The sequence below is a fragment of the Saccopteryx bilineata genome, chromosome 4, assembly GCF_036850765.1.
Source record: "Saccopteryx bilineata isolate mSacBil1 chromosome 4, mSacBil1_pri_phased_curated, whole genome shotgun sequence".
Taxonomy (NCBI): domain Eukaryota; kingdom Metazoa; phylum Chordata; class Mammalia; order Chiroptera; family Emballonuridae; genus Saccopteryx; species Saccopteryx bilineata.
In genome coordinates, this window is record NC_089493.1 from 85,009,077 (window position 1) to 85,020,780 (window position 11,704).

The 11,704-nt window shown below is 45.2% G+C and overlaps 1 protein-coding gene across 2 annotated transcripts in view; it reads left to right on the top strand.

Annotated features, from left to right (window-relative positions):
- Positions 1–281, top strand: part of MEIS2 (Meis homeobox 2) — a 206,670-nt gene extending 206,389 nt beyond the window's left edge. For both annotated transcript variants that reach the window (XM_066277169.1, XM_066277168.1), the window contains exon 12: positions 1–281. This exon is cut by the window's left edge and continues 1,138 nt beyond it. The gene's annotated coding sequence lies outside the window, so the exon portion shown is untranslated.
- The last annotated feature ends 11,423 nt before the right edge of the window (positions 282–11,704 follow it).

Sequence of the window (11,704 nt, forward strand, 5' to 3'; positions counted from 1 at the left end):
ACAGAGTTCGGTCTATTAATTGTTTCATGTTAGATATTCTATGTGTTTACCTCAATTGAAAAAAAAAAGAATGTTTTTGCTAGTATCAGATCTGCTGTGGAATTGGTATTGTATGTCCATGAATTCTTCTTTTCTCAGCACGTGTTCCTCACTAGAAGAAAATGCTGTTACCTTTAAGCTTTGTCAAATTTACATTAAAATACTTGTATGAGGACTGTGACGTTATGTTAAAAAAAAAGGTGTTAAGTCACAAAATGCGGTAATAAATATTTCATTTTTGATTTTTTGTTAGGCTTTTGTGTTTTTCATAGTTTTAAGGCAAGGTGGCACAATGCCTACTATAGATGGTGTTCAAAGTAGGTGATGGTTTATTCCCCACATGTTGAATATATTTGAAATTTAACTTACCAACAATTTTTAAGGTAAGCATCAGTAGCTTTTTGGTGTGTATTTGGCCTGTAAATTCTCCCAGCAGAAAACTTCTAAAGGTATGAAAATGTGTGTGTGTGTGTGTGTGTGTGTGTGTATGAGCCAGATTGAAGGATCACCTTCAACGTGTCATACCTCCTTTTTAAATGCATGATATTAAAAAAATACATTTTGATACAGCCTTTTATGTTTCTCTTCTGCCAGAATAAAGGGCTTTTGCAGGGTTAATTTTACATCCTAAGAAATAACTAACGTCTGTGCTCAAAGATAATTCATCTGCCTGTGTTTTTTCTCTGTCTTACTTACTAAAATACTGTTGAATATGTAAATTAAAATTTACATATAGATGTTCATAGCTGAGTAAACAACTTCTGTAGAGTTTGAAATCCTGAGTTGAAAAAAATTACTTAATCATTAATATTTTATATAAATTATATTATGTCTTTTTATTTCAGACAACTCCACGTGCAGGCACGCTAGTGTGATTTGGTGACTAAAATTAAATATTTTCTAAAACAACAACAAAACAGGCAATACAATGCTATTTTAAAAATCTCATGCAACATTCCTGGAAATCTGTGTCATTCCCTGGCTGATACCGCACAAACAATGCCTGCCAAATGTGCAAAGTGAAAAAAAGTGTGAGGTATTTGCATGCCCCTTGACTTTTCAAATAAATATACTATTCTGGGACTTTGTAACACCTAAATTTTGAATCCTACATTCATGAGAGATAATATAGACTTTAGTTAGTTGTGCAATGTCAACTTGATAGGAAATTAATTCACTATCTTAGAAATCCAAGTTTGTATCTTATTTGGGGTTCTTCCTTCTTATTGCAGAAAACATTAATAAAAGTATACAAAGGAACAAGGAAATAAATTCCTATTGTTTTGTGCTGTTTTTAGTTGGGTAGAATTTTTATAAGTACATTTATAACTTTAATTAACATGCTACTGTCGAAGCATACAAATAGCATTTCTGATACAAACGGATAACAGAAAAATTCTGTGCCTCTTGAAAAAAGATAGGTTCCCTCTCATTGTTATCCCATTTCACATGCAGCCGTTTTGCAAAATTTAAGTATTTGTACACATCTCTTTTAAATGTTTTTAGGTAAATTTTGACAAGTTCTCCATTTATAAATTAACTCTCACATCAGTTAAACTTTTTTTTTTTTTGGCAAAGTTTTTCTTCCTTTCCTGTCAGTAAAGCAAATGCTGAAGGGTTTACTTACAAATTGGCTCATGTTTAGAAAGTGTTTCATGCAATTATTAATAAGCTCTTTCATCGAAGTGTAGATCTTAAAGCTCTCTACCATTGGTTTTAACGAATACAATAATCTCAGGTGTAGTTTTTTGTTTTTTGTTTTTTTAAACAAACTACATCCCATTATGGTAACCCTTTTTAATATTTGGAAATAACTAATATTGTAATAATATGCGTTTGCACTTCTTTGCTCTCCCCTCCCCCCAATATGCCAAGGCTGAGAGGTGGTAGAATTGTCCAGTTCGTACAATGCTTTTTAAATACCACCTCGGAAAGCACTTGCTCCTATCTCGGGTTTACTATTTAGTATAAAGAGTTCCGATTTGGGGATATTTAAGAAAGACTCAGCTGTCAAAAGCAAAGAAACTGGGAATGGTGTTTTGACAACCATATAGTGTTAAAGGAAATACTGTAGTCTGAATAAAATTGCTTATGTTCTCCAAAACAAGAGTAATATAAAAACACTTTTTATTTATGTGGAGAAGCAAAAGCAGAAATAAATTCCAAAGGTTTCCCTTTCTTTAAGAAATTCTGAGAGAACTGCAGTGGCCATCTGTTAAGGGTTGGGAATTGAGCAAGAAGCCACATTTTAAGGGGAAAAGAGAAAAAGATCAGGAAAATCTGTGTCTTCTATCCACTCTTTCTCCCTCCCACGCCACAGGTCAGCCCCAGCCCCCTCTCCCCACCTTCACCCTAGTTAGATTTGCCCAGAAGAGGCCATCAGTATCCTCCTGGCCTCCTCCCGCCCCCGTGGGCCTGTTCACCCGGAGCCGATTTGGGAAGGGAAATGTGGCTAATATCTCTAGCAGCTGTCAGAAGAGGGACCTTCCTTCAAAGGCACGGGACAGGGATCCTCCGCAAGTTCCCCATTAGTCTTGTAGGCTAGCAATTTGATAAGGAGCCTGGACCTCCGCTGCAAGTGGCCACTGTGTTAGAAAGACCGGTGTCTGGGTGTCTGGATGTGCCCAGCGGCCCTCGCCTTGCAGCCACCACCTTCCGACGTCCGCCGAGCAGCGACGCCGCGGCCGTGCGTCCTGGCGCCCCGGAGGCAGGGAGGGGCCTGCACACTCGCCCCCTCTGCGCGGCCGCCCTGCCCTCGCCGGGCCTTCCCTTTGAGTACGTGGGTTTGTGCCGTAGACAGAGGTAGATAGATGCGCCTCAGATTGCTGCGGGTGGGAGGGCGGAGCACCTAACAGTTGCAGTCCTCAACTGAGGGCGTCGCGCGCCGCCGTCGGGGCCCGGGCCGGGAGGAAGCAGCGGCGCAGGGGAAACGCTGGTGTGCCGGGGAGGCGGGTCAGACCGTGATGAGAACCGAGACCGTCGGGGCAGTGTTTGAAGGGAGGTTTTAATATTAATAGTTTCGGTGTAGAGACAGAAGGGAGATTGCGTCGACGGCTCCTCGGGGCAGACTCTTGGTGACAGCGATGATGGATGATCCAGCAAAGCCCAACAGCTCCTCCCCTCCAGCCCCAACAGTGTCAAAGCTACTTTAGTTGAAGCTTTAGAAATAAAATAAATAAACAGCACCACCACCGCCCCTTCCTCTTCATACACCTCCACACCCCACACCGCCCGCCCCGCTTCCCGACATCGATTTATGGATCATTATGAATCAATTACTGTTCTCAATACTTCCTCATTGACTGGAATAAAACAGTCAAAAGATGAAAACGTGGGGTTCGGGGGGGGGGGAGTTTTTCCCCCTGACAGGAACAATCGCAAAATCCATTATCTCATAATCAGAAGCACTGGGTTAGGAGGTGAAGGAAGGGGTCGCCCAGTAAATAACTGGGGGGGGGGCGGGGGGCGTCACCCAGCTGCTGTCTTTGTTCAGATGGGTTTGGTTGGTTTGTTGTTTGTTGTTTTTTTGTTTTGTGTTTTGAACAGGGGGTACTCGCGTGAGAATGAGATGCCTACAGGTTTTGTGACCTAATCACTGCACTCCTTAGGAGAACCCGTTTGAATGTGTGTCTCGGCAAACCTCGGATGACCGTGGTGGTGACGTCGCACATGGGAAAGGTGTGGAGGAATGGGTTCGTCTGGAGCGCGGATTTGCACTTTGTTGTGAGCAACTGTGCGAGGGTCTGCTGCTGGGAAGAGGGCTTCTCCCTCCCGCAACGCCCTCCTCGCTCCCCGCCGTTGGCTGTTGTTGTCGTCGGGACTGGTTTGGGTCTGGGACTGGCAGCCCCCACTCGCCCCCACCCCCACCGCGGCCGCCCCAGGCTTTTCTTCCCTGTCTGGCCCCATCCGCGGCCGTGCCCGGGTTCTCTAGGTGTTTCTATGACTACATTGTGTGTGTGGGAGGGTCAGATGTGGGGGTTGCCCGCGAGAGGGCCGTTCCTGGGCGATCATTTATCAATGTCACCCACATAATGATTCTCTCTGCAGCCTCCTATTGATGAGGATAATTACATTAGCTCAGAGTGACTGATCAATGAAAAACCACCACACAAAAACTTCTTTACTCCTCTACAATACCAAAAACCGATACAGAAATAACATAGAAAGCCTGAGTTTTCTTTCCCTTCCCTACCCACCAATGGAGTCTCCCCCCACCTACCCCCCCAAAAGAACGGAAGAGTAAAGTAAGAAAATAGACCCAGGTTTGTTTCGTTTCAAGGAGGATGCAATTTTGCCCGTGAATGCATTTTCTTAAATGTGTTGGCTTCATTCCTTGTTTGGTAAAGAATATCAACGGATTTGCTAATGTGAGTTGCTTTTAGACTGGTCTGTGGTTTTCCGTTCTTTTTATTTCTTTATTCCCCTTTGGGTATTTTTTTTTTCTGCTTCAATAAAAAAAAAACAGGCATTTTTTTTTCTAAATAACTGGAAAGGGAAATTACTCTAGGTCTGTTAAACACTTATTTATTTATTTATATATTTTTGGTAAAGCGTTCGCCTAAGTCGGGTCATCTTTTGTCTTTATCACTTCCTAAAGTAGCGCAATTAAAGATGTGATGTTGCCTGGAGGTTAAGGAGGATCCACACACGGCGACATCATACGCTATATTCTTGCCTGAAAGTTCGCAGCTAAATTACGATTTCGCTTTTCCTAGATTTCAAAATCAATATTTTCTCAATTAAAGAGAATTTTAATGCTTTACTTGCGAGTTGTTAAAGGCGCTGTAAATTTTATTATACTGCTTCGGAGTAGATACAAGAGACCTATTGGTTCTCTGGTCCTGTCCTCTCCCAGGATCATCCAGTGTGTCCCATCAAATGCGAGCCACAAAGGTAAGGAGGGTTCCTAGAGGGACGGGGCAAAGGGTGGGGATCCCGCCAGGGAGCCCTCCAGTGCCAGGGGCCATCGTCTTGAATATTTTCACCTCTCTGTGTCCCACCTCCGGAAAGTGGCAGAAGTTCCCCCCTTGACTCTAATATTTCTCAAAGAGGAGCACCACGTTCCACTCCCATCCGCTCTGTGACGGTCAGAAAAGAAGTTGCATTTAGGAGCCTTCTACACTCTTCCCAAAGCTCCCACCCCCACCCCCGTTCTCTTTCCTTTCCTTATTTCGCCAAAATTCCCATCTTAACCGGTTCTTTTACAAACTCCTGCCAAACTCTGTGTCCTGGCCTCCACGTCAGAACTCATTCCCCACTCTCCAGAGCACTCACTGTTTACAGATGTTTTCTCCTTCCACACACCCCACCTAGTAAAAGTTCCCGCAGAGAGTTAACTGTGGTGTGTTAATAGCCCAGGTCTGCTACTGCTCTCTCCTGCAAAGTTGAAGTCTGGTAAGGTGGAGAATGGCACTGAACTAATATTGGAGAGCTGCTCCAGGCCTACAGAAGCCCAAAGACTTGAGAGTTCCAGGCCTGGGGACCTGGTGGAAGCATGGTAGTGAAAATTTCAGAATGTAAGACAGAGGAGAATAAGAAAATGAGACTAGAATGCAACCTAGCCAGAGAAGAATAGGGCTAGGCAGAAAAATAAGCCTTTGAGACTTCTTTGTAATTTAAGAAGAAATAATAATGAAGGGGAATTGAATATCTACGACTTACTATTAATTTTTTTTATACTCAATGTCTGCTTAAAGAAGAGTCCTCAGAGATGCCAGGAATGGCCCGTTTGGAAATGGAAGTGCGCCCTCACAAAGTTCCTTTGCAGTTCCCTCTTCAGTTCATTTGCTGGGAATAAGAAGACCAGGCACAGGGCTCTGTGTGTGGTGTACCAAGGGCTTTAAGTGAGGCTCTGATGGGAAGGGGCACCTATCTATAATGAGGCTGCTGTTATAAGCTGAATGGAGGGGCCACAGAGAAAAAGCCGCCCAGTGCCACAAAGCACTTTAAAGGAATTCTCACCTATTTGCCTTTCTTTTCCACTTCAGCCACACACTCTATCAAATATTATACATAGGTGGGTTAAATTTCTAGTTCATCATCTTTTGTCTGGAGACCCACCAGACTGATCTCCCTTCCCTTAGATTCTTGACATGTAAGCCTAGACCAATGCCTTTTTATCAAGTGAGCGGGGCATTGTTAATGTATTTGTACTTTTCTGCTTTCAGTGTAAGTTTCTGGCTTTGGAGGAAGGAGGGGTGCAAGAAAGAAGGGGGAGGGGAAATTAACACAAAGACTTTAGTTCTCACCAAGCAGGTTTCAAAATAGGAACTTCATGGGAAGAAAAAGGAAAGAATGAAAAAACAATAATAAAGGGGGCGGGTGAGAATTATTACAACAAGTTTTCTTGTCTGAAAGAGAGGTGATTCTATGAATATTTTTTCCCTTTGAGGATTCTGTTTTCTTCATATTGAAACATTTTCAAATTTTAATCCTTTAGCAGACAAAACCTCAATATAAATATGACATGGGCCACTGGCAAAAACCACGAACTTAAACTCTGCTGAGAGAGGAGGGGGTGTGGGGAAAGAGAGAGAGCCCTTTCTGATTAATAACTAGCAGGGTAATGTTGAGGGCTTTTTCTGCCCGATTGCCTTTTTGAATTAGAGCCGATTTCTTCACACTTCAATAGTGCCTGTCTCCTTTAAAATGACTGGCAGATTTGTTTCTCTTTTTTCTCTCCCAAAGACTTAATGATGTAAATTTTCTAATTAGTTAAATCATATCGCTTAAAGGTCTAATATTTGCCGTGTAAAAAAAAATGATCATCTTGATTTGGACCTCTTGAAATATTTTGAGAAATAACACTTGGCTTTTAGGCTGAGGGATGAGAGAGGACGAAGCTCTATTACTGGAAGCCGTTGAGAGGAGAGAAGGCGCGGACCCCGGCAACACGTTAAATTAATAGTTGAAGTTGAGCCGGTTCACACCCCAAGTCCGCTTTTATTTTTCAATCAGCGAAGATTTAATTGGCAGCCCTCAGGCCTGGAGATCTGATATTTTCTCATTAGTTTCTCATCACTAATCTTGAGTGTTAGATTGGCTTAAAGGTTGTCAACATTTGACCAATTTTATTTAAGGGAGGAAAATTCACTGCGTTATGGCTCCAGGATGTGAGATCTGCAAATAAATCCTGCTTGGATCAGCGGAACTAACAGGCGAAAAAAATGTTGACTATTCATCGTCGTATTTAATAAGTTGCATTAATGTATAATTCAAGGCTAGGAAGAGAGATTATACATGTGCTGCATAGATACAGATGAAAAGAGGTTGGTGAGAAGGGGGGTGCGCTATAAACGGGGTGGGTAAGTAAAGTGAGACGTAGGTACATTTCGAACGGAGGGTAAATAACCCAGTGGAATAGCTGTTGAGGGTTTAGGAGCTGCAATTCCCCCTCCCCTTCCTTTTGCAGCTGCGTAAAACTGCAAAGCCTGTCTTGCAGCTCCGAGCAAAGGCTTGCTGTCTTGTCCAGAGATAACATCAGAGCGCCCCCTGCTGGCCCGCGGAGCAGAATACTGCGGGTCAGCACCCCCTCGAAGCAAATCGTGTTCTTCTGCGCGCCCCCACACGCCCCCTTCACGGACTCCTTCCACAGCCTGATTTTGTTCTGCAGCAAAAGCCCACGGCAGGAGAATAGCTTGTCAAATCCGAACATTCAAATGAGTAAATGATCATAAAAAAAGAGTATAATACAATACGAAGGGACCACCACTTTCACTTGGCCTCCAGGGAATAAACTATCAAATGACTAGGAAAGGGATACATTTTCTTTTCCTAAACCTTTTTATTCTCTGAGTTTTTACTATGGGTTGTTTCTGCCGAACTGTAGATTTCGAGTCCAAAGAAATGTTTTTAGTAGATGCTATAGATTTTTTAAAAAATGGATATCTCATGGAGTAAGAGGCCGATATAAAATAATATATTGCAGCATCGCAAATGTAAACTTCCAGGACACTGGCACCATTTCGGCAAAGTCTTCAGACACCGCTTTTGAAATTCAGACAGTTCCTTGTCTTGAATGAATGACCCTTGCTTGCAACGCAAAGAAATATCGTCTCTTGTCCGATATTGTTTATTTCAAAATAGAGAATGTGTTGAAAAGTTGTCACAGTCCTTTCTACCTACTTACCTACACACACACACACACACACACACACACACACGTCGTTCCCCCGCGTGTTCCCGTTCTTTCTTCTGCCGTGATTCTCAATTTTGCTGGAAACGGAAAGGCTAGCTGAAGTGCTCCAAAAGAAACTCCAATGTCTTTGACACTTGATCTTGCTCTGGAGCTTCACGTCAAATACAAAGTGTGGGGCTGGTTCTAGTTGAGAGTGTTTGGGTTGTTTTCCAACCATTTCGGTGCACAGAGGCGTTTTCTCGGCTCTGCAGTGACTCTTGCCGGGATTTCTGAGCACCCCGCAGCCAGGGCGCCCAGGTAGCAGGCGCCGGCCGTCTCGGCTGGCGGACCCGCCGGCTTCCCCGCCTGCCTCCCTCCCGGGCAAGGCGCTGCTAGAGCAGCCCCGACTCGGAGCAGCCTTCTGGTCTCAGCTAAAAGCCCAAGCAAAGAGTGTACATCTGCAACGGGAAACGACTTTAGTTTGTGGGGAGGATGGAGGTTTGCTTTGTACCGAACTGCAGGATTGTGCGGAGACACCTCTGAGACAGGAGGCGCGGGAGAAAGAGCGGCCAGGGAGGGCGGCAGGGGAAAGCCTGGTCTCCTGCGCTCCTTTCTTGCCCGAGTACCAGGACGTTCTAGTTTAAAAACCCGTTCTCTTCCCTCGCTTCTCCCTAGAACCTCCCGCCCCCACCCAGCGCCACGTCTTCCCCAGCCCACCGCGTTGGGGACCCTCCAGGACCCGCACAGGGGCCCGGGGACACCAGGAAACAGCTCTCCTGGGGCAAGGCAGAAGCAGCCGGGTCTCCCTGCCAGTGAAGTGACGCCTCAGTCGGGCTGCGTCTGAAGACTTGCTGGGGCTATCGTGTCAACCGAGGTAAAGTTAAATACTTCCACTCCAAGTTACCATTCTTTTTTTGGTCTGTTTTAAAGAAGTTCAGTACATTCAAACTGACTCTAAATGTAAATCCTGGTTTGGGTGAAGCAGAAATCTGCCGCCTGTCCCTGGATTTGACTTTTTGAAAAGTCTCCATTCAGCTCAGAAATAGAGGAAAGTTAGTAATCGCAAATAGTGGTGCGTTTAAATATACGTGTATAACGTGTCTGTGTGTATATAACACATTCTATGTGCATGTATGTGTGTGTGTGAAAAGGAAGCAAGTGTCCCCGGTTGCAACTGAATTCAAGTAAAGTTTCCAGAAAGATACTTCCACAGATGAAGAAAAAAATATAAAAATCTCATTGTGTTTGTCTCAGTTCGACTTAATGAAATTTGAAGACGTTGACAGTCTGGTCAGTGTTCTAAGTAAATTAATGCAAAGGTCCTTAGGAAGAGACTGAAAAACACCTTTTGCCATTAATCTCAAAACACTTGAAGAGTATGATTAAAAGAATGGGATCACTAAGCATTATCATCTCAAATGATAACTGTCGCCACCCCTTTATTGTGGCAACAAAATAAACTCCAGCAGGAATGGTGTTTCTTCCCTTTTTATCTCTGTTTTTGTTTTGCTTTAAGGGCAAAGAAAGGAAAACAGAAGCAAAGAAAACCATCTCAAAAGTCTTGTATTTGCTGCTGTTGAAAGGAGGTTGTTCATTTCTGATTTCCTCATCCTTCACTACAAAGGGAAAAAAATCGAATGATGTGTCTACATTTGATGAGAAAAAAAAACACTAACAGTAACAGTGATGGTGCATTTGTTTTATTTCATTTTTTTCCTGAAAAAAAAGAATTTTAATACCCACCAATTTAGCGAGTTGGAAGCTGCGGGCATGTAAAAGATGTCCCCTTGTCCCTGACTTTGCTGACTTCCACCACTTGAATTTGGTAGGCTTTTGTGTCACACAGAAACTATAAAAAAGAAAATTAGACATTTGACTAAAAACAATATTACACTTTCAAGCAGACTCCACCTGATTCTTGTATTTGAGTGCTGGGAGGTGTGTGTGTGTGTGTGTGTGTGTGTGTTCACGCGTGCGTGCTATTTTCCCCTAATAAATCTCAAAGCCTTCATTAGACATGGAGAAAGAAGGGTAAGAATCCTATTACTGGGCATTCTGACAGAAATGGAAGCAGTGGCCCTCTGCTCCTAGAACCCTAGGAAGGGACACCCCAAAAAAGGGGCACAAGTCGGTGTTTTTCTTCTGAGCCCTGGTTTGGGCAGACCTTTCAGAGAAATACACAGTAGTTAACATTTGAAAAAGCAAAATGCTGAAACGAAGGGCAGTGGCTAACAAAAAAATAAACCATGTTCAAAATTATTTTTCAAACCCTGCAAATTTCCAGATGTCACAGAAAATCAATGCAAACGCGCCCCCTCCTCGCTGAGCAGACAGCTCTCCTGCCGAGTGATGTTTCCAGTCGCAAGTGGAGTTGGCGCTCCTAGCTCCGCTGGAGCGGCGGGAGCGGTTTCTCTGAGGCGCCCGGAGGGGAGGTGGGGACGCCACCCTCCCCCCAGCTCACGCTCCCCACCTGTTTCTTCCTCCTCCTGGAGCTGGGGCACCAGAGAGGCTGGGCGTATCCACCCAACTCGGGGCACCGCGAGCTGAGGCACCTACCAAACCAGGGAGGAAACCCAAACAGGCCCCCGGAGGCCGAAGATCCGGCCAAAGGGGCTTAGGTTCTGGGTTCGAGGCACACGCCACAGCCTGCCCAGCCCCAGGGCCAGGCTCCTTTGCCCGGGTGGACAAAAGGCTCATAGGCCAAGTTGGTCCAGGAGCGAGCGCAAAAGCCAGTGGAGGGGACAGGTGCGCCCCGCCCCCGCGCCGGGTGTCTGGGTGAGCACGTGCGCCGGGTGTCTGGGTGTCTGGGTGAGCACGTGCGCCGGGTGTCTGGGTGTCCGGGTGAGCACGTGCGCCGGGTGTCTGGGTGTCTGGGTGAGCACGTGCGCTGGGCGCGGGCCTCGGGCTGCAAACGGCAGCGGGGGAAGTCCACCCGCGAGGCTTCCCGCGCTCTGAACCCATACTTTGCCCTGTCCCCCACCCTCCGCTCAAGAGACCGAAATAGTTCTCCAAACCCCGGCCACGCCCTCACAGGTGTGGTGCTTTTAACTGGAAAGCCTCTGAGAAACATCCCCGCGAGGGAAGGCGGGGGTGGGGGGTGGAGGAAGGGGTTGGGAAGAAAGATGGTCCTTTCAGAGCTCAGGCATCCCTACCTTCGAGTAATTGTCATCACACTCAATCTTTCCACCCTAACTCATGGTATCCAAAAAAGCAGAGATGGATTCGCGAGAAAAATCATGCTTACGGAAACGTCGGGGTTTGACGCGGGAGGGCTCTTGAGACCTGCGCAGGCTTTGCTTAGATTCAAAAGTATGATTTTAATTTTCTTAATGAAGGCGCTCTCTAGAGCTCAGCTGGTAATGGCTGTGCTGAGTTTAATAGACTTCTGTCGAACAGAAAAAGACAGATAACTATCGGTTATAAGTAATCTGCTCTAATGCAATTATTTTCCCAGGTTCGAATGTCATTGTGCAGAGAGGACAGGAGTGAATTAGGGCCCCGGGGACCGCGGACGCGGGGCAAGGAGACTGGCCTGAAATACGAGCCGAA